The sequence below is a fragment of the Zosterops lateralis genome (assembly GCF_965231275.1).
Source record: "Zosterops lateralis genome assembly, chromosome: Z".
NCBI classification, from domain to species: domain Eukaryota; kingdom Metazoa; phylum Chordata; class Aves; order Passeriformes; family Zosteropidae; genus Zosterops; species Zosterops lateralis.
In genome coordinates, this window is record NC_139800.1 from 17,145,846 (window position 1) to 17,169,115 (window position 23,270).

The following is a 23,270-nucleotide window of genomic DNA, read 5'->3' on the forward strand; positions in this document are numbered from 1 at the left end:
TAACTGCTGTGAAAAGTGCTCTTCCAACAATGGCCAAGCTGGAAACACTTTAAAGATATCAGTAGTGTAGATTGGCTGCAAATCAAACCATTTCATCGCTCATTACCTTTACTAAATCACTGAGATATGTGCTAAGTAAATCTGTTGCTAGCAGTAAATGATTTATGGGGCAGAGGGAAGAAGGCTAATAGGACTAAATCCTCCTTAGTACGACTGCATGGTATAATCTGTCATCACAAAGTGGAGGAGAAGCTCTGCAAATCCTTCCCCAATCAGCACTGAAACAATGCCCAGACCTGTCTCACACACAAATTTAGGAACCTTACTTGTCTTTTATCATGAAGAAAACAGATTTTTTCTAATGATTTTTATTTCTTAATGTAGGTAATTTGTAGTAATGGATAATTTTGTTCTCTCCCTTACAGATTAAGCCTTACATTAAGAGTAGTACATCCAATATTTTATATATTTTCATGGTCTCAATTTATTTGAAACTCTCATCTGCAATATGCCATACTCTGCAGGGGAATTCATGATAAAATATAAATGCATCACATGTGTAAAGGTTACAAGGTTTGCTCAAGTTAACAGCTGAATGAAATAGCAAAGGTTTAACTGTTGACTTTTTGCAACTTCTTGCCTTTCATCCTTCCTCTAATTTGATGTTCCTTCTGAAAATGAAAAAGTAAGAAAATGTTTTACCATTTTGCTCTGTGATTGTATTTTTCCCCTTGGCAAAAGAGAAGATTACGAGGCTTGTCGGAAAAAAACAGCTGCAGTCTGACAAAAGCTGCACACAGAGCTGGCCAATAGTGTTACTTTACTGCTGAGGAAGGTATGAATACAATTCCTTTTATTATTTTGTAATGTTAGGGAAGAGGTTAGTGTGACAGGAGATGTGAAAGCTCCATGTTATAGATGAATGGGGTGCTTTAATTCAGTGTGATTGTCTTTACACACCATTATGAAACTTGATTTGATGGTATAGGCTAACAAAGTCAGTTTAGGAGAGCCTGGATTTATTAAAGTTATTCATACTGCCAAATCATTTAGGCAAATATATTATTTTTAAATGGACTAACACTGTGTTTTAACCATGTTTTTTATTGCTGGAAAATATGAGAATTCAATGCTGGATCAAATTAAATATTTACAAATCCAAGACTGGGCTTTGGTAGACCTGAATCATCTCATGAAATACCACCCAGTTCCCCACTGTTTAGTGGACACCCAACAGTACCAGGACCCAAGTTCACACAGTGCTTCTTTTTTACAACCTGACTTTTCCCAGAGCATCTCCAGGGCTGTTCTTGTGTGTGTGTGGCTCTTCCACACTTGGCAGGCAGGTGCCTTAGCCTAAGGAGGATTCAAAATACAGTGTGAAGGCAGTTGTCCAACATGTGTGCCCTTGTGAAGAGTGAGCACATGAGCCTTTAGGCTGGTAGTTTCAACATGCAGCAGGAGGTGAGAAAAGGAGTTTTAGTGCTTCCCAAGCTGGCTTCTGTAACATCCCTTGGCTACTGAATTCAGCAAAGATTATAGGAGTGGCTGCTGTGATCAGGTAGAGGTGAGAGAGCTGGTCTTAAATCTCTCCAGGCTGGGAAGGCAATTGGATCAGGCTTCCCAGTTCTCCAGGAGGTGTGAAGATCCTGCTGTCACATGAAGCAAAGGCTATTTTTGACTGTCCACCAACACAGTAACACATCCCATTAAGTCATGTGAAAGAAAAATAGCGCAAGCCTGCACAAGAGGATTTGGGGCTGCAGCCCCTGAGGGGCTGAACACTCTGCCTCTGCCAGAAGTCTCAAGCTAAGGGCAGGAGTGGCACTGGACAAACCCCTGTGCTCAGTGGTTCCTGGTGCCAGTCCTGGCAGAGCCTGGCTCAGTGTGCAGGGATCATGTTTCCAAGTCTTCCAGGTTTTCCCGTGGCCAGCAGCAGCTGGGCACCTCACAGACCTGCTGGTCATGGTACTTAAAAGCTACCCCACCTATTTATTTCTTTTGCTAAACTGGACAAAGCCTTTATGACCTCTGAGAATCTAAATTGCTCCATCCAGTAATTTGCTGTTCATGTGAGAACATTAGAACTTTTAATTATGAATCAAAGCTGCCACAGGTTAATGGTACCACAGAAAGAGATGAGGGAGTTTTGATGATTTTTGTGCTTGCTTCATACATAGGGATAATCCTGATTCAGCAGGTAGTGGTGTCAAAGACTCATTTACATGAACTTCAATATATTAAATATCCTTTCCTGTAATTTTCCCAAAGATTATCTGAGCAACGTGAGATGTTGCTTGTTTTTCTTTCTCCTTCTGTAAAGCTATGTTTGCTCTTTGACTATTAAGAGGCATGTCCATTTGTTTGGGGCATGTCCACACAGAGATACAAATGTCCTTGATTTAAGCGTTAGTCAGTAGAAACCAGGTAAAAACTTGAGACTATTCTCATGAAGAACCAGGACTTGTAGTTACATTATGATATTGTCTGACCTGATGATGTTTTTTTAATATTGTGACCACAGGTATAAACGATGAGTAACAATTACTGCAAGTGGATGTAGTGCTTGTTGCATGAAATTTAAATTGGAGAATATTAAGTACTTTATACCTCTGCTAAATTATCCCTTGTAATTATTTGGAGCAAAAAAAAGGCCAAAGACTGTTTTCAAAACATGTTTATTATAATTTTTCAAAACAGACAATGGTGGTGTGTTATAAAAAAATGAATCAGTCATGGCAACTTTGAACAGATGTTACTCCAAGACAGAGCTATGACACTCAAAAAATTTCAAATAATGTAAAAAAAAACCCCAAAAACCAGAAAGAAGTGAAGATGCCAGGTGCCAAGGAACTCCTTGCTGTCACTGATACCTTCCTTGCTGTATTTGATGCTAAAATACAGAGCAAATGGCTGTCTGTGAACCACTGAATATGATCTAGTCCTTAACTGATGCAGCTGAGTTGGCTTTGACATTCTGTCAGCCCTAACACAGCTTTGGCAACACATCTCCCAAGTCATGAGATGGCTTGCAGATCACAAGATTATTTTTGAATGATAAGATTTTTCTCTCATTATACTTTTCTTTATCACCCATGGCATCACAAGATTGACTCTAGCTGCTGAGACATATTTTTCTTTTTATGGGTAAACCCTGTAACAGTAACGGAGTGTTGCATGGAGACAGGGGCCAGGTGGAAAAACTGTTATTAAGCTATCTATACCTTGTGCTAATTTACTAATAAAACCAACTACTGTCTGAAAACACACTGATTATTGTCCTGACCATGCAAAAAATGTAATGCTTATGATTCAGGAAAGTTTTTATTTGTTTAGATGAGTCTTCCTCCATGGGCAGGGGTCTGGAGCTGTACTGCTGTCCTCAGCCTCCCAGGCAGAGTGAGTGAGTGAGTGAGTGAAGGGCTGGTAATGGATGATAAGGAAGATGTGCTCCAAGTTCATGGTTCTTATAGAACCTGGAGGAAAGGTCTGAGTCACTGACACAAATCTTGGATGGGACAGAATAGTCGGAAAGGAGAAGAAAAAAGGAGACAACCAGCTTGGCTGAGATAGGTGCACACATAAATCTGAAACCAGAAAAAAATGTTAGAATGGCTCAGTTTAAATTAGAAGCAAACCAAAAGTGAGTGAAAGGAAGAGGGCATGATGCATCGTGGATGAGGCCATGCACTGACAGAGGTGCTGATGACTCAGCTAAGTACATGACTCAGGTGCTGGGAACTCTGACACTGCTCTTCACCACGATTCTGGGCGAGTCCCAGCTTTTCTCTGAGTTGTGTCCGACCTCTGAGTAAGCAGACTGAATTCCCACCATGCTCAATGCAGTTATGTTTACAGATGTTGGCTTCATATGTCACAGTGCTTCACACACATCTGTAAATGTCTGGTTTGTTTGAAGAGGTGCCAAAATATCTCCCTCTATTACAAATTTTAAGCTGGAAATGGCAAGTCCAGAAGGGAGTAAGAGGGAATTGTGCAAATAAAAGTCACTATCAGAACAAGCAACAGGACTCTTAATCCCGGTTAAGATCACTGATCCTGTTTTTGAATATACTGAGCATTAGTTTCCTACTCTGAACTGCCTCAGGAACTCAACACCTCTGTCAATCAGTCCACACATTCCCCTTCTGGAATTTTAAGAGATTATTAAACTCCACTGTGTAGTCTCAGATCAGCCAGCTGTTCTGCTTTAATTAGTTAGTTCCCTTGAACACAGAAAATAATTTTCTTTATGTTTATTTTTTGGCTGATTTTTCTACCTTCTCATAATAAACCACAATTTTATTTTTCTTCTTCCAAATAACTCTTTCCCTTTTGAGGATTATTCTTCTTACATATATTGCCCTTGGGCCTCTGAATCTGTTTGGATGTCCAAGACAACACTGACCCCAGCATAAACCTAAATTTAGTTATGCATAACAGAGCTCACCAGTGGGGCTATTCACTGAATTGCTGGGGTAGTGATGTGCTGCTATCTCATTCTTCAAAGCCAATTTTTATTTACTTGTGCTAACTAGAGCATTTCCATGTAATTAATTCCCTTCTGTAACTGGAACTTAAGAAACAAAAATTTCAACCTGTCCAACTCTATACCTGCATCTTACAGCTTTTGGGATTTAAATGTCATTAGCAGTGGGGTCGTTAGCATGGTTCCTGGCATGTGGCTCTATCTGGTGTGTGACTGTTCAGACAGTTGTGATAACCAGGTATCCTCCAGTCTTCCATCCTCAAATATGTGATTAGCTCAAACTAGATTTTTGTAGTGATGGTGGTAGGTTTTTTACATCCTAAATATTAGAAATAAGTAAATTCCTAGTTTTATGCACTTAACTGATTTGCATACAAATACTTCCCAACCCAGGGCACAATTCCACTGACATCTGAACTTGTCTGTGTTGCACAAGTAGGAGCAAGCATATCATCTTGTGAAAACAGAGTTTAAATTAAAAAAAAAAAAAAAAACAAAAAAACAAAAAAACAAAAAACAAACAAACAAACAAACAAAAAACCCCAAAAACTCCAACAACAACAAAAAAACCACCAAAAAAACAACAACTAAAAAAAGAAATCAAATAAATTCAAACTTTAACAACTTAGTGTGGTTTCCACAGTATTTGAACAGCTAAGCAAGATGACTGCATTCCCAGAAACTAGGTTCACATAATTATAAGAATGCCACGACAGAGGTGACTAAGTGCTATCTCAGTGTATGAACACCACACAATAGTAATTCCCAAACTGACCATCAGGGAGAAAAGGATATTGGAAAAGGGAAACTTGACAAAATAGGAAAGCATATAAAGCAGTGAACTGATATGTTTGAGTCAATAAAATACTGAACATAGCTGACTACCATGCCCAAGAGACTATCAGGAGTCTGGACAGTTCTGGTGACTCACTCTGCATATGTCGAAGGTTGGCTTAGGTGAAGATCCAAGGCCTCTCTGTTAATGTCTTTCTGTCTTTTTTTCTAATACTAAGATTTTCTATTTTTCATTGCCTGCTGTCTCTCTTTAGCACTCTGTTAGTTTCAAGTACCAACTCCTAAAGACAGTAACAACTAATCATTTATCTTTGTGAAATTTTTCCTACTCAACAAAATTCCCAATTTACATGGACACTAGCATATACAATATTAATATGAACAGAAATGCTTTGTTTTCAAAGAATCCAAGGTATCACACATTAAAATGGATCATGAAGTTTTCCCTTTACAAATGAGTCTTGCTTTCTCTCAAGTTTGATAAAAAACTGAAATTTGGTTGAGACTGTCTCAGATGCTTTTATTCACTTACAATGAATAAGCACTTCTTGGAAAGCTTCAAAGAGAACAGTGTTTCTAAGATGCATAAACTAATTTACAGCTTTTTGACAATCAGCACATGAAACTTAGTGGTTTTACTAGGGTTAATCTCAAACCAAGAAAAACTTGGAATTTTTGTCTGACTTTTGAACTTAAACTTTTTTCAATCAGTTTCACATTTGCATCAATCAGAAAAACAGCTGGACTGCTATGGAAAAAGCACTACATGTACTAGTGGATAACGTAGTGCTGCATGAAATGGCAATGTAAATTTAATACTCTTTTCTTCTAAAACCACAAGTAAGAAGACAAAATTGTTTCCTGAGATTGTACATAAATATTTTCAGGTTACATTTATCACTTGTTTCCTGTTGCAAATAATTTTATGCTTCAGAAAATATATTTTTTGACTTGCATACCAAAATTTGTCAGTGCCTCAGAGAGAGAGAGATTGAGAGAGAGAGAGAAGCAGGTGAGATTTTCTAAAGTATAGAAAATTTTTCCCTAGATCTTCCACTGCAGTCTGTAAAAGTCCTAACATCCCCTTGACACCCAGGGACAAAGACATGAGCCAATGCTGAATATGTTAAAAAATCCACCCAGCACGTTTCTGGTTCCGACAAAGAGATAGCATTCCTTATATTGATGCAAAGAGTGAAGAGGTCAACAGGATGTGACAAGTTTATTTGTGCAGATGTTTTAGGAGCATAAAAATCCTTCTATCACACAATGAAATTACTTGTTTTATTTTACCTTTTAATATTATCCATTAAAATTGAATTGAAAGCTGTTTTGCTCTATAAGGACATACTCCATGACTTTTTTTCTGGTAATCATTCCAGTCAGTGATTCACCTCTCCAGATGCTCTGAAAGTAGTGCCTTTTACAAGTCTTTCTGCTCTTCAGATAATTACCTGAGTGGCTTAGGTGTAAATTGGAAAAAAGCCACAAGTAAAACAAATCGGTCAACCAGTAGTGTTCATCTAATTTAAGTTTGAAGGATTTCTGATAGTTTTGGGGAGCCATTTGAGTACTACAGTTCAAAGACAACTCGAGTAATGAAGTTCTTGAATTGAATGCATGCTTTTGCCACTGTGTTTAATTAGGAGGAACTCTGAGGATTAAAAGAGTGACATATGCACTCATAGCCAGAAGTGTACCTTGCATTTGACCTGTCACAACACCCATCATCACAGAGCAGAGTCAGCCTTCCAAAATTTGCAGTTGACTAATAAGAGAAGGAGAAGGAATGGCACTTGTTATAGGCATAAAAGAAATCACACAACCCTGACAGAAGACATGGGTGATCATAAAGCAAACTGCAGAAAGGTCTCCAGGAAGTCTTACCTGTAGAGCCCTTTCTCCTCTCTGTTTTCTTTATCTTCTCCTACTAAAGCCACTACCAAGAATCATTTTCTGGCCTTTACTCTCTGTACAGTAGCACCATGTCCAAAGTGTATTTCCACAGTGGTGTCCACGACTATGTCTATTTCCTTGGATTTTACCAAGGATCTCTTTGAAGACAAAGCAGCCCAAAACAAGGCCACCTCAAAAGTTTTGGAAGAATTGGTAGAAAGATTAAAGATATCTACCTGGAACAAACTGATTAAATTGCACAAGAAGCATAGGCCAGTGTTCAGATCACTTTTTGGACCTCTTTAAACTATTATTATAAATATCTTAGGATGTCCTGTACTGATACAGGGCCACATCAGAACACTTCACAATAGTGAAGGATATGCCCACAGCAGTTTTTATGATTTCTTGGTCGAAAAATTATTAAAGTTAGAGGCAAAATAAGAAATCAGTGAATCAAAAATTGCAGCTAAAAAGCAAAGAAATATCCCTCAGACTGAAACTGGACTTGAATGCTATTCAATTTTTTTTAAAAAGTTCAAACTACAACAGGCAATTTGCATTCCATATATTCCAGGGATAGACGGTGTCTTATGAAATGTGATTTTCAGATAATTTACTTGTTTGTGTTACATCAAGCACTTTTCCCTTAGCATTATAAGAACTACTTCTGTGTAGAACATTGTTGTGGCTGAGAGGAGAAAAATGCAAAGATACTTGTCACAAGCTCTGTGTAAAATAGTGAAGGTTATAGCAGATATGTATGTTGATTTTCTTCTTGTCTGGAAAAAGAAGAAAGTAAGAACTACATTTTGACACTGTATAAATGCTGAAAGTCTGTTCTTTCCTTTTTCTTCAGCTCCATATTTCCTATTTAAGATGTATTATAATTCAATCCAACATTTATGTGACAAAGGCCATCATCTCCTGTGGTTAGGATATCTCATGGGTCATACCCACGAGATATAATTTTTAATTTTATTTTTGTTATTTCACTATTCAGTGTGGGTAGAGATGGAAGCTAAAGTTTTTCTAACCTGTGTCAAAGTACTTTCTAAAGGTTTTGAAAGGAAATTAATTTTGGAAGAAGTGTAGAATGACAGAGTGGAAAATTTTTTCCTTTTCAGGAAAATTTTAAATGAAAATGCCATTTTTTGTTTTGGCATTCTGTATTAAAATCTCCTTCCTTTTCATTGGCTGTATCTCTTTTTTCCCTTTCCTTTTCCTTTGATCTCTCATGTCGTGAAAAAGTAGAAGAGGTGGAGAAAGGAGGCCAGTAAGAATTAGCAGAAAGATTAAAGATATCTACCTGGAACAAACTGAACCCATTGAGGGAATATTTTCAGTGGATAACTGCAGTTATGGTAAATTATGTAGCGAAAAATTCAACTATGTAAAAGTCTTGCATGTTCCTGCCTGTAAGATGTGCATTCCTTGTGTACACAGCTTTGGGAAATCATGTTCCTGCAAGAGTGACAAAGTTTCCCCTTGCAATGCCTGTTCCTCTTTTTTTAAATCTCTATTTTCCATTGGAAAAATTTTCAAAAGAGCAGAGACTAGTCAAACTCATGCAAGCTTTTGTTTTGTAGCATCTCTCAAAAACCAGGCTACATGATGCCAGACACTAGACTGGGAACTTCCTTGTTCCTATTCTTGATAATTGAGGATTCTTTTTGGCATGACTTTATATTGGGACTATTGATGGTTAATATTTTACCATTTCTGAATTCAGCAAGGGACGTCATTTATTTGTATGATGCTTTGTATTATTTGGCTTGGTAATGTATTAGTCAGCTTACTGTAGGCTTCAGCATTATGTAAGTGCCATAAAGTTTAATTGGGTGCTATTTCCTGTACACTTTCTCATGCTTGTTTATGACAGGAAGTTCTATCTCCTTCTGAATGCAGAAACATCCTTTGATCAGTTAGACTGCACAGAAAGCTGCAGGTAAGCAGCCTGCAGACTCAGAAATTATAATCTGTCATGCTTTTCACTCTTATGTACTTCCATAAATTATTTTGTGTTGTCTCTTTTGTCTTCTAAAAGTAGAAAATGATCTTATGTAAATTAACCAAGCAACCAAAAATGTACTATTTTACGATAATGATTGAGACATATTGTAATTGCAATATAAATTAGGAACTCTTACACTGAATTCAGTGACAGTGGAATTAAACACCCAAATGGAGGCACAGGAACCTTCACTGACTTGCATTGTGTTAACAGTACGAAACCAGTGTAAAACAGATTTGACTTGTCAAAACAGAATAATGACTTGTCTAAAACTAAAGTGCTGTCACATATGGAGCAACAGGTTGTCCTTCAAAAAAAGAGTAATTATGAAGCATGCCTTGGATCCTAAATGGAGCTAAATCTGCCCATGTTGTCACTTGAATATGTTTGGCTTTCCAAAGGTACCTGGGATAACAGTGAGACAAAAGCCTCTCAGGTGAATAGAGATATTTTTTCTCACAGGTGATAACAAAGTTTGTACAGGAGAAGGCAGTGTGATGTAGACACAGCTAGACAAGAATAACTGACTCAATGTACTGTCACTCTCCTGTACTCCCACTGCAAATTAAGGTCTAGAACAGCAAAAATCCTCTTGACACATTTTATACATCTGAAGACTTTTGTGTCAGTGCTGCATCCATCCATCCAGGCAGTTTCTGGCCTCCTTCACTGCTGTTGTCACAGCTGCATGGCTACCAAAAAGTCATATCTACTTAATCTTCCTTGTGGTTAATGGAAATACCTTCTCTGTTAGGGTGTCAGAAGGTCAGCTGTCCAGTAAGAGGGAGCAGTCCTTTGACCCTGCCACCTCTGGTATGACCCTGGCTGCTCCTCCACTGCTGTCATTATTCCTGATTTTTCAAAGGAGCAATAGGTGACTTGTAAAACTGTCTGTTGGCTTCAGGCTTCTTGGAGTGGGAAAGGATGAAGGGGCATGTTCAGCAGGGCTGCACAGGAGTGGCAAACAATTCCAGATATCTCACTGACAGCAAAAAATAATTTATGGGCAATTAGTCTGAGTCTTAGATAATGTATCAACACTTTTCCTGATACCTATTCCCAGCACTGCTCACTTCAGGTCTAGGTTATGATTGCTTTACAGTAAGTCCATGTTCAATGATTTATTTTCAGGAAATGCTCAGCTCAGGAAATTCCTCAAGAAAAAAGTATTTCACTGTCAGTGTGGAATCTGCTGTGTGTCTTTTGGTCTGAAAGTACATGTTACTTATAACTGACCAAAGCAGTATTGGAACAAAAAAGTGAATAGTGAAAATTATTAGCTGCCATATTTCATTAGGCTGAGAAGACTCATGTTTACATTGATTCTCACTGTTCACATCTCTAAATCTGGCTTGAAGTTTGGGGTAAGAAAGGACTATGTGCTCGGGTTATACCCTGAGGTTATAACCTGAGGTTGCTAAAGTTGCTTCTACATGCTTCTATGTTCATTCATGTAGAAAATAAACAGGATTTAATCTACCATATAATAATATTTGTTAAATTCTCTGAGGTGTGGTAGCAAAATAAAGATTGATTGTTTCCACTTCATTTTTATAACAAATATCTGTGATTTATGGGAAAAACCCCCAGTAGTCCAAAAATGATAGATTGTTGATGCCATATAGCATTTTGAAGAATCTATCCTGATCTCAGTGGTTATTTAGTCTTTACAGCTGATCCTGTGCTGGAAACAGTCCTACTTAGAGCAGGAGGTTGGGCTAAATGTTCTGCAGAACTTCCTGCCAAGAAACATTTCTACAACTGCAAGTTTTTCTCTCCCAAAACCGCTGAAAGCTGTGCCTTGCTGTGTCATACCAACTGTGCCAGCTTTCTTGGCTGTGAAGAAATCAAACATATCAGCCCAAGAACAGGCACATGGGGAGGAGGAGGAGAATGCTTACCCTGTGGTATGAAAATGTCAATTAGGTGTCAGAGGACTAGTCTGTGGCATTGCCTTTGCATTTGGAGGGGCTCTGTGTGAGGTAAATAATTCGTCCCTTTCTTGCTCTGTGCAAGGCCCCGTGATAAACATGATTGAACTATTTATTTGTTTGGGCAAAAGGTGATTTGCAACCTGAGAAGCTGCTGGGGCACTTCTTTCCAGCTGTCTTAAGTCCAACCCACAGATGACATGAAATAAAGTGGATGGGATCCTACTGTGTGGATTTAAGTGCAAGTCTGTGGGTGAAAACAAATCCAATTTTAAAGCAAAGTCTGCCACACACCCACTGTGGATTTTGGAGAGCTCCTTCAGGCTCCCTGGAGGGTGCAGATTGTGAAATGCAAGGGGTGTTTCAATAAAGTTGGTGATGTGGTTTGTCTGCAAAGATTATTAGAGACGGCTTAGAGCAAAGATAATTCAACAGTTGCTTTTTCCATGGGGTCTTGGTTAGGAGAGGTGCTCTGTTTGGTGTCAAGGAGACTCTGAAAGTGGAAGCCTTGCTGCTTGGCTGTGCTATCTCACCATGCTTGGCTCAGGTCTCTGACCTGGGGGGCCTTAGGGCTGGGCACAGGCCAGAGCTACACAGGAAACCAAGGAGCAAGAGTATGTGCTTACAAGTGTATTTCCAAGTATTATTCTATTTTGAAATCTTGAACCTTGTTCACAGAACTCTGGTTCACACACTCAGTTTTTCAAAGTATCTGAACAAATACTCTATGGTCCCATTTGCTTTATCCCTTGCAGATGAATGTTTCCCTGTGTCCACTGCTCCAGACAAAGAAACATGGTTTGGCTCTGCAGGGGACTGCCAAACAGGACAAGAGGGTGAGACAGGTGGGATTTTTTGAGAGCAATTCTTATTATGTCCAACAAGGAAATTAAATGAACATTCAGAGGACAAAAACTTAGTACTAGGTATGAGGAAACATTGTTCTAATAAATTCCAGCCTTTAAACCCTTCTTGACTCTGCCGTTTCTCATGATGGTTGTTTATTGCTTTTTAGACTAAAGGGCAAGCTCACACCATAAATATGTTCCTGGAGTCTCCACGACTAAAAGCAAGCTTCTCAGCCTAATTCTGTTTTAGTTCCCACCTAAAGAAAGACCAGCCATAACGATAATTACTCCTATGCACTAAAATTTTCTGAGGAAATATCTATATTCCCACTTGGATTTTTTTATTTGTAACGGACAACATTATTTTTGCATACAGAATGTCTATAGAAACTTCCTATGTCATTTCACCCCCCTTCTTCACATTTTTCTATATTGCAACAAGCATCCACAGGCCTTAACTGAGAAGTCTCCATGGCACTAGACAGCATACAAACATAGAGGAAGATTCCAAAGATCTTGCAATCAAATAAAGCAATATTATGGTGCCTTTTCTTTAGCTACAGGAGAAGAGACTTAGGACCCAATTAGATTAAGATCATTCTTAGCCCCAATCTATGAGATTACATTTGCAGTCTCTTCCTGACACTCTATCTCTTAGAGAGCACTAGCATTAAATAAACCATATTATAGATTATGAGACAGTATCAACTATGTTAATTCAAGTGGAAAAAATCAATATGAGAATTAAAAAAAAAATTGTGATTGTCTCTGCCTTTTGATAAATCCAGTTATTTGCTTAATCTTTTCTGTGTTTGAAGGCTGTTAGTTCATTATAGGTTTTGCTTATGTAGATATACTTTCAGAAAAATTAAAATTAACTGGAATCAGCTGAAGTAAGATGGGGCCTGTTCTTGTTTCTGATGATTCAGAAATAATAGTGAATATTTTCAGAGTTATACGGCTACTATTTTGGCTACATGTGTATCTGACGTGGTATCAACATCACAGAAGCAATCCAAATAATGCACTTTAAATGTGTTTCATAATCAAAACAGGATAATAGAAAAGGACTAGCTGCTCAGATATCTGTTAGGAATGGCACACACTGTACTTTAATTCACAGTAAACCTACCTTTGAAGAAAAAATTGTAAAATCAACAATGCCACACAGTCTATTAGGGATGGCACTGTATTAAGAATGACTGTTGTATATGAATGAAAAAGAATTATCTATTTCACCCCAAATGTCCCAATAATAGAGAAAAATCTGTTCTGTGAAAGAGAAGTGGAAGTGGAAGAGGTGTCATAGAGGCATTTTTATTGCACACATCTGGTAAAACTAAAATACACAGAAAACGAAGTGTAGCAAAACAGAATATACCCTAAAGCTACAGTTAAATATATTTCCAGTTACCAGTACGGACCTTAGAATCTTTGTTCATAAACATAAAAGGTATTCTTAGCAACCTTTTCCAACAATTAATAAGAAACAGGGTAGGGGAGGTATAAAGACCTATTCTAAACTTGATATCTGTTAATTAATAATGCAAGAAAACTATGTTATCCCAAAAACTTAAGAGAACTAAGAACAAACTCTGATTCTCCTTAATCCTTCTCAAATGGAAATGGAGGCTTTCAAGTTTTTGTTAAATTGCCAGAACTGTCAATAAGGGAGTTCATTTATTGTTAAAGGAGTTTAATTAAGCTTAACCTTTAAATTTTGCTTGCACATTTAGAGACCCACTATGTGCACAATCTGTGATCTCCTTAGAGCTGATGGAGAGCTTGTTCAGCTTGGAGAAGGCAGAGGGGGGACTTCACAGCAGGGTACAGCTTCCTCATGGGGGGCAGTGGAGGTGCTGATCTCTTCTGCCTGGAGATAAGCTGCAGGACACAACCAAGTGGAATGAAGCTGCACTAGAATTTTCAGGTTGCGTATTAGGAAAAAGTTCTTCACTTGGAGGATTAAGTCCCTGGAATAGCCTCCCCAGGGAAGCGGTCATGATACCAAGCCTGTCAGAATTCAAGAAGCATCCAGACAATGCTTTTAGTGAAACTCCTAGTTTCATCTAGTCCTGCAAGAAACAGGGGGTTAGACTTGATTATCCTAATAATCTCTTTATCCTAAAGCTCTGTGCAAGAAAAGCTGGGGGGCAGTGATGGGCACAAAGCCCACTGGAGGAGGAAATCCCTCCCTGACCCCCAAAGAGATCCCCTGCAGTTTCACCCTGAAGGATGTGGGGGTGGCTGTCTTGGTCTCTGCTCTGTCCTGTCCTCACACCATCTCCTTGCAGGTTTGCTAGTGTGCCTTGAGCTTCCTTGAGTGCTCCATAACATCTGCAGCTTCTGCCAGTGCTGCTGATACTGAACAAATAGAAGGGACAAAGGGAGCCATGGCCAGGGAGGTGAAGAGGTGAGGGAAAGCACTACAGGTTAGGCTGTTGAAGCAGGGAAACATGAGGCCCAAATATTTTTCTTATTTGTTGGCTAAAGAAAGTCCTTGTCCATGATATGTTGTCTAGACATATGCTATGAGGCCTAGGGGGGAACCAGCTCTCGAAATGCCTTGCTAGATGAGCACACATCCTACTTCTACCATTCTCTCAGTGTCCCATTTGCAAATATGCATGCCCACAGGAATCTGGCTGGACTATAACTTGAAAAGTTGTCACAGATATCTCTGCCTTTGGATGATAAGGCTATGCTTGGAGAAAGTAGGGTGATGTAAGGTTTCTGTGTGTGGTTATTGAATAGCTGGTTTAGATCTTGTTTTCATGATATCCTTCACTGGAATTTCTGGAGTGGCATGACTCCGCAAATACTGTGTCTTTTTTATTGTATATGCAAATAAATAAAGCAAAATCAAGTTTCACCATGGACTGAAATTTGTGTTAAAGTCAGCAACATCTCTGAATCTATTCCAGTTTTGCTACTGACTTTGATTCCTAAAAAAGTTTTTAAAAAGGTATATAAAAAATAGAGGATGATGTTGTCACTCACATTACACTGGTGTTGGAAATAATGCTACTTATCATATTCCTTTTTAGAACAATTTTATTTTTCAGTTTAAAGTCTGCTTTTTTACTAGAAATTATATACATGATCAGAAGGATGTTAATATCCTACATATCTAGGTATAATGTCTAAGTGCATGATGGATTTATTGTTGTGGAAGAGTCAGGTCAAAGCTAATCAGAAGGTAAAAAAGGGTTTTGGTCAATTTGCAGGAAGATGTATCAGTAAGCTTTAATTAATCAGGAAGTCAATGAATAGCTGTTAATTGATACACTCCCTTTTTCCAGTGTTTCTCTGATAACCTAAAGTTTAGCTGTCATAGACATCTAGGTATAAACAACATATGGTAAATTGCAGCATGAATTACAAAATTATAGGGAACTTCATTAATAGGAGGCATATTAATCTTGTACATATGTCTATGTGGTGTGAAAACACAACCAATTAAATTATTATGTGTTAATTAGTCATTACAATCTCAATCTCTGTGTTGAGCATCCTGAGCTAAGATCAATATAAAAGGTAGAGGCCAAATCCAAAGCAGAACACAAGCACCCCTAGTTTAGATACAGTGTTCTTGGTGTACAATCTGATTTCCCAGATTCAGCACCTGGTGTTCATAGTAAGAATGAGTGGCGTCATGATGTCAATACAAAGATCTGTGCATTGAAGAGGGAGCTGCCCAGAGCTGCCCAGTAAGAAGGTGCCAGGTCATCCCACCACACTAAACACAAATCCCTGGTGTCTAAAGTGGCCGTACAGTCCAAGACCTTCCTTTCTGCAGGATGCAAACCATAGTAGTAGTTCTGGGGAAATGCCTCAGGACTATTTTTTGAAAACATGAGAGCAGTCCAGAAGCACCTGCACCAATCTTTCCTGGAACTGGAGACTGCCTAAGAATATCCAGCCTGTCAGCTGACCCACAGGGCTCAAGCGTGTTTTCCTGCCCCTGAGAAGAGTATCCTACATCAGCCTGTGAGGCTGCCTTGGCCAGGCTATTTTCTGTGCATCTCTGCAGGGAGGTGACAAATCCTACAACTCCTCCAACCTAGCAAATCTGCTTTTAAACAGAGGTCTGCAAACAGGTACTGGTGCTGTTTTCCAGCTGCCCCTTTTAGATTACAGTTACTGCAGCTACTGACTTCAGCATGTAAAGTCTGCATGTAAAAAGCAACACCTAGGGCTCTCACTGTTCAGGTGAATGCCTCAGGAACTTGAATTACACTTATTTTGCCTTTTTTTTTTTAATGTGACCTATTATCATTAACTCTCATTAAATGTACTCAGCACCCCATTCTCAGAGACTGAATTGTGTTTGCCAACTTATCTTGGTCCCAAAAACTTTGTGTACTGTTAATTGGAGGAAAGGGGGCATAATTCACAACTGCTTGTGAAAACAAAATTAAAATATCTTTTTATTTGTGGCTGATGCTGTCAAATTTGATGAAATTTCACTAATATTCCTTCTCTACCTAAAAATCCACATTTTCATAAACAGAACAGAATTTTCTTTTGTGTGTTCCACTGATTTATTTTTCCCTGGAAAACTCAAAGAAATGAGTAAGACTGGTTCTGAAGTATAAAGATTACAGCCTAAGGTAGAACAAAACACCACTGCAACTTATCCTCTAGATAAGAGTTGAGATGAGATCAAATACGAGGAAAGTAGTAAAGACCCTTTCAATCTGTTGACATCTGGTAGAAATGGAGATGAAATATTATCAAGGATAATGTTCATTTAACTTACTGTTTGGTTTGGGGTTTTTTTGTTAAAAAATTTACACACCATAAATTGGAGAGGTGTTTCCAGTTGTAATAGAGTGTAGAATATTGGACCAGTATAGCCATTTTAAAATGTATCATGATATTAATATAAAGCAGCAGCTGCTAGCAGAAAAACTGCAAAAAAGGACAGATGAGAAACAGACAGTAAACAAGACTGTGTCTTGTAACATCTGAAATACAAAATCTTTTTAAGCATCTCATGAGAGCAAAGGGTCAGAAGAATTTAGTAAGGTCATCCTGTGTGCAGTGAAGTGTGTCAGTTCACAATGTTACATTCTTTCTAAGAGCTAAAATAACAGAAATGTGAGGAAAGCTTGAACAGTTTGTCAGAGCTGCCATTAGAGCAATTGGGACCATGCTGAGGATGGCAGCACCAGGAACCTACAAACCTGCACAGGGTTACAGGTTAATATATAAAATCAGAGTGATTATAACCTGACTCAAGGTGATTATAACCCTTAACATGGTGTGATCAAATAAAATACAAACTATTTTTGTCATATTTGAGGTTTAAAAAAGGGGGGTATATTTGAGGCTTAAATCTTCTTAAACATTCTGTTTTAAATAAAATTCAAAATGTGTCTGCTGAAACAATAAGGATGTCTGAAGGAACCAGGCCTGAGTTTTGTCAAGGAGGTTCTATTAATTAAAGACATTACAATGGAAGACTCAGCTCCACATCACTCTGATATTTTTCAGTAAATAAATTGTGATAGTAAAACTAGTCCAGGTGCTAGAAGAGCTTAATAAGTGAATACAAAATGACTCTATTCAAATGGTTGTGGCCATTTTCCCCAACTATTCTACTGTAGAGATTGTTGTAGATGTGGATTTGTCTTGGTAGATGCACACAAATGTAATTTAAAAATGCACTTTTAAAAGGTACAACATTCAGTTACTCAGAAATCACTGTGAAACAGTAAAAAAACCCCCACCAAACCAAACTAGTGGAGTACAGCCAAGTACACAAATCCTCAGTAACATCTTCGACTACTTTTACTATGAAAGTGTGAGGAATGTTGGTGAATATTCTAACAGAGGAATCAGTACTATAGAGTTAAATCTGTTTCATGGACTGTTCCCAAGCAACTGATCCTTCTTCACACACAGAAAAGAGTGTAAATACCTGCCCCTTGTGTTTACTAGCCTTAAATTAGTTTTTCCATGAGCTTTTAAGTAACTGAGAAATAGGCAAATGTAAGAGTACACAAATGTAACATATGCACAAAAGATGCGGATGTATCTCAAAGTGTAAGTTTGTGTTGTCTGTTTAAAATGGACCTATAGCATTACTTTCCTGATGAGACCAGTGAGGACATTTTAGAAGAGCTGATGAAAAAAAAGAACTTAGCCTGCATGCAAAGTGAGAGGTTTCCAGAGATCGAATGTGCTCATGGTAATAAGGAAAGCAAAGCTGGTAGAATTTTTATTTTTTTGCAACATAATTTGTTTGAAAAGTAGTGCTTTTAACAACACAAGGATCCTCAACTCTACCTCAGTGTTATAGAGTGGCAAAAAGCAACTGTTGAGAGCCAAGGTACGAACAGGTTGGTGAGGTTCACCAGAGGAAGAGCATCAGCAGGCACATCACTTCTGCAGGGAGCAATGGTTCACAGAGGCCAAGGAGCAGTGTGGGGAACCCTGCACAAAAGCTGCTACTCATGCCAATTTCATAGAAAAGACAACTGAAATCCTTATAGTCATCAACCTAGTACAAGTTTCAGAGAAGTTGCCTCTTTCATTATTGTTTATATCCTTCCCTTGGTCTAAATTATGCCACTCTGGCTTTGTCACATCCATTCATGCATTCTTCCAATGGCAAACCCATTATTAACCCTCAAGTTATTAAGCCATTTCTTTTTTAGGAACTGAACAGTCTCTTCTATTAGATTTTTAAACCTCCTTAAATCATGCAGCTAATTGTTAACTCTGAGGTACAACACCTGAATTTTACTATGGTCCCTCAAACTTCAGGATAACAATTCCTAGTTCTTTGAGGATGAATGATTGCCCAGTAACATTACCTGAGAGCACTGAAGGAACAAAAAGTGAGAGTGGCTTGTGAAAATGCATCCCAGCTTGTGAAATATCCCCTCTGCCCTTCAGGCCCCAAGTTCTGCTTCAGCACAGGAAGATTCAATGCCTGGCTGGAAACATGGAAATCCCACCAAATGAAATAAGCTTTTTTAATGGAACAGTGAGGGCAACCTGAACCTGAGACCTTCTGCAAGGGTAAAACATCCAGTGGCTCCATACTGAATTGTCTTTACTCAAAATTTGGCATATGGTCTTTGTAACTTTCAAGAAAAAATTACACAGAAAAGAGGTCCAATGAAAATAACAATAACAAAAAAGTTTTACAGACATGCAATAACATAATAAATTGGAAGAGAGAAGTTGCAAAAGAGGAAATCTGAATTCTGGATATTTTGCAAGCGGTGATTTCTCTTCCCCTCCCTGCCCTTTGGTCCCAACACAGACACTCAAACAATCTTCTCTTTACTTTCCCCCAGAAGAATAGATTTTGCAATACTTCCCTGCTGTAGTGAATTCTTACTGATACAAAGAATCCCACTAAGATCTCACAGATACAAGGAAACTTTACACAAAAACGGAGGCAGGAGAGGCAAATGAATAGAGCTAGAAAATGTTTGGGGCCACTGAGTGCCTTTGCTCTGAGTGCATGAATACTTAATTTGCCTTTATTTTCCATTCATCTTGTTTCTGAATGATTTTCTGAATAGGACATTGATGGCTATTTGGACTCTGTATCTCCATAGATGACTTCATAGGTAAAGTGCCACTTCACATGACTGATAAGATGAGAAACACTAAGCAATTCATAGAATACATTTTTAAACTTTTAGAGATTTTAACCCATAGTCCTGACAAGACTCATCAAAAAACCCAGAAGAACATCCCTTATTTCTTCTGATCCATGTAGTCACATGATGTAAGGTAACCAAAGATGTGCAATGACCACAAGATCTGTTGAATCAGTCATTTTGGTACAGAATTTATGGTACAGAATTTGAGGAAGCTGTCCTGGTGTAAAACAAGCCCAAACAAAATGAAATCATCAGAGGCACTCCTTGATTTTCTGTTAGCTGGTAACTGCTCTCCATAAAAAAGGAAAAAAGCAAAAGAATTGAGCAGACTACAAACCTGCTAGACTCCTGGAAATTTGAAGGAGTATATCAGTATCTGCTGATAAAAACATTATTCACAAATATTTATCTGATTTTAAAACTGATTTTAAAACTGATTTTATTCAGCTAAACATTAAATTTGCAATATAATGCTACACATATTTGCTCCAGTTTCTGGACAATACATTTTCCCAACTCTCTTTAAGGAAGGATTGTACAATGAATAGTTATGACTTCCCCAAATTTCTCCTCAAAAATTTTAGTAGTTGAATTTACTCAAAATTCAGTATAAGAAAGCAACCTGAAGGAAGAATTTCATAGTTGAAGCTGTTTTGTTTCTTAATCATTTAGTGAAGTGAAAGATTTTTTGTTGTTTTTATGAAGAAAGTTGGAAACTATCACATACTCTTCCCAGATGTATAATAACTCTCTCCTGCCAGACAGCCCTGGCAGTTCAGCTCATGAGAACCTACAGTGGGATTTCCTGAGGTTTTGGAGTTTGGCTTTCTGCAATAAGATCTACGTAGTCCTTCCCAAATTCTCCGAATTCTACAAATAGATAAAACTAATGTGCTAATCTCATCATCCTGAGTCCCTCAAACATTTTTGATATTTCCTGTACTTTACTGGCCTGAAAATATTATCATGGCATCTTTCTTTAGAGTTTTTAACCACATCTATGCCCAGCTCTTGCTGCAAATATGTACGATATATATATGTAGGATAGCAAAGTGTAATTTATCTCATTTTGGAAATTATTCCCCCTGATACTTTCATTCCTAAAAACTCTCCTTTGGCTCAGGCTCATGTAAAACACAAGACTAAAGCTTTGGAGAGCTGTTATCCAAAGTCAAGCTCTACTTTGTGCCTTTGCAAATGGACAGAGGTGGGTGAGGCCGGGGAATATGTGGTGATCCCTGCCTGGTGACAGATGCTGATTCAGCTGCTCCACTCAGAACACTTCACACCACGGCAGCAGCACAGCTCAGGGCACTGCAGAACACAGCCCCCTCTGAAATTTACTCACTTGGAAGGGTGAGGGCATTTCTTTCCAAATCAGGATCCCAGTTCTCATGGATCTATCATTCTAAGACATATGGCTATGTCGTTGGCTTTGCAGCTGGAGATGTACTTCAAGGTGCTCACAAAATAGGTGGTTGGGGTAGGAGTTCCGTCCCAGAATTAAAACAGACAACACAAAATAGTTTTGCCTGAAAGTAACCTCTCCTAGTGTTAACTCCTTTCCCTTCAAATCAGAAACTTCCATAACATTTTTTAAAAATTACTATTAAACTGATTTTGTTACATCTGCACATAATTCTGTTTTTAAAGCTGCACGATTCAACCATTGATTTCTCTGTTAGAGATACAGATGGCCTGTTTTTAATTTTTTTGTTGCATCTAATGCCTTACAGACATGAATCATATCCTTCACCACTTGCCATATAATTGTAAGGGGATATAATACATCTTCATTTATCTTTGTTGCATGATGCTTACAAATCTTTTACTATGAACATGTAAAGAAAATCATGTCAGCAACCAACGCTGGCAAGAACCAGTCATATTGCATCAAAAAATTGATTAATCACTTTCAATTCTAAAAAAATTCCATTTCTTTTGCTGTAGTTTGTTCACTCCAAAGAGAAAAAAGCAGTCCTTTGGAATGTCAATAAGTATCAGAAAAAACGGAAGAACTGGTTGTTTTCCCTACTTCGTTGCTCATAAAAGAATTTATATTGATCCATTGAAATTAAATGGTGATAATTAGTAGCTGTGATCTACAAAAAGTCTAAGCCTTAGAGGATTAGTCTTGAGGTTATTACACACAGAACATACTCCTGTTACGGGGAATGAGTGCACAGATTGTATCTACACAGCAATAGCTGAATTTGGCCTGGGGGATCATGGATGCTTGTAAAGCTTCACTTAATTCAGATTACATATAAACTGGCCCTTGTAGTGATGTATAATTTTGTGTTTTAATCCCCAGTGGTTTATTCTTTCCCCCACCCTGGGTTGTTGGCTTAGCCAAAGCTGTATCTACCCATTAAGTTGTCAGTCTTCCCTGACACCTACCCATTATTCCCAAATGTTCTCTGTCAGTCCTCCCTTGTACCAGCCCCTGCTTAGACAGCTCATTTGGAAATCCCCTATTCTTCAAGGCTCCATTGTTTTCTTGATATTGATTTCCTCCCATTAGCCTCTCCATTGGTTTGTGCTCTGTAAACTCCACGTTGTGTCCCTCCCTGGTCTTCTCACTATTGGTCCCTCTACCCTAAACTCCACCCTGATTCTGCTCCTTAAAACCCACTGCCCTGCCTTTGTTCTGCGTCCTTGCTCTGTTTTGTGTTTGAGTTATGTTATGGTTTATGTTGCTCTGATAAATGATTTCCTCAGACTTGCACGTGAGGCCCACTTCTGTCCTTCTGCACTGATCCTGAGGGGACTGCTTGTGCCCCCTGGGGCCCTGGGGGTTGTGTTGGGCCCCAGCCAAGCACTGTACCACCAGGAGCACAGCGACATGTCCTCAGAGCAGGAGGCACTGGTGCTCTTTGTCGATGAAGTCATGGCCACTTCACAGTGCTATGCTGTTACTGAAAGGCTGCATGACATGCGTGGGAATGCTTAAAGCACTGCTGGCAGCCCTTCTAGGACAGTCTGCAGTGCCATACCTGCTCATCCTGACCACCCATGAGAGCTGTGGGGCCACTGCCAGCCTCCCACTTGTTTCTTTCTCTGACACTTTGAACCACCAAGCCTTTGCTCACTGTGACACATTTTCAAGGGAAGTGAGAGATAACCAATTCTTCTGACCACTGCCTGACAGTTCTCCTGGGGCAAATACAGGCAATGGATTTATATTCCCATAGACAATGACCAAAACTGAAGCTGGATCTTCTCCACTGCAAAATTAAGGCACTAATGTATGGTTTCTTCCGAGCTGTCCTTCTGGCCAGCCTTGTTCTTCAGATAACCATATAAACAAGTTTTATCTGTGAGTCCAAACCCCAGAGAGAGACGTGTTTATGGCTGGAAGAAGGAGTGGACTCACACTTGGGGACCAGGAAGGTTTTGTTCAGGCTGAACCCCAGGTGCAAGTGGTCTTTTCTGGGGCTTACCTGCCCTTAAATACAGGGGACGTTATCTTTGGGAATGAGGGGGAGTGACTTAGGAACAGGGGCATGGCTATTTTGGGGCAAAAGGGGAGTGGGGATACCTGAAGCCTGGCTGAGTCACCAGCTATTGCTAGAGCACTCAAGCTTTAGGATGTGACAATGGGTCTTATCAGTGAAGGTTTAAAACCACTGGGAAAGGGCTATTGTGAGGGGAAAATACAAGGAAAGG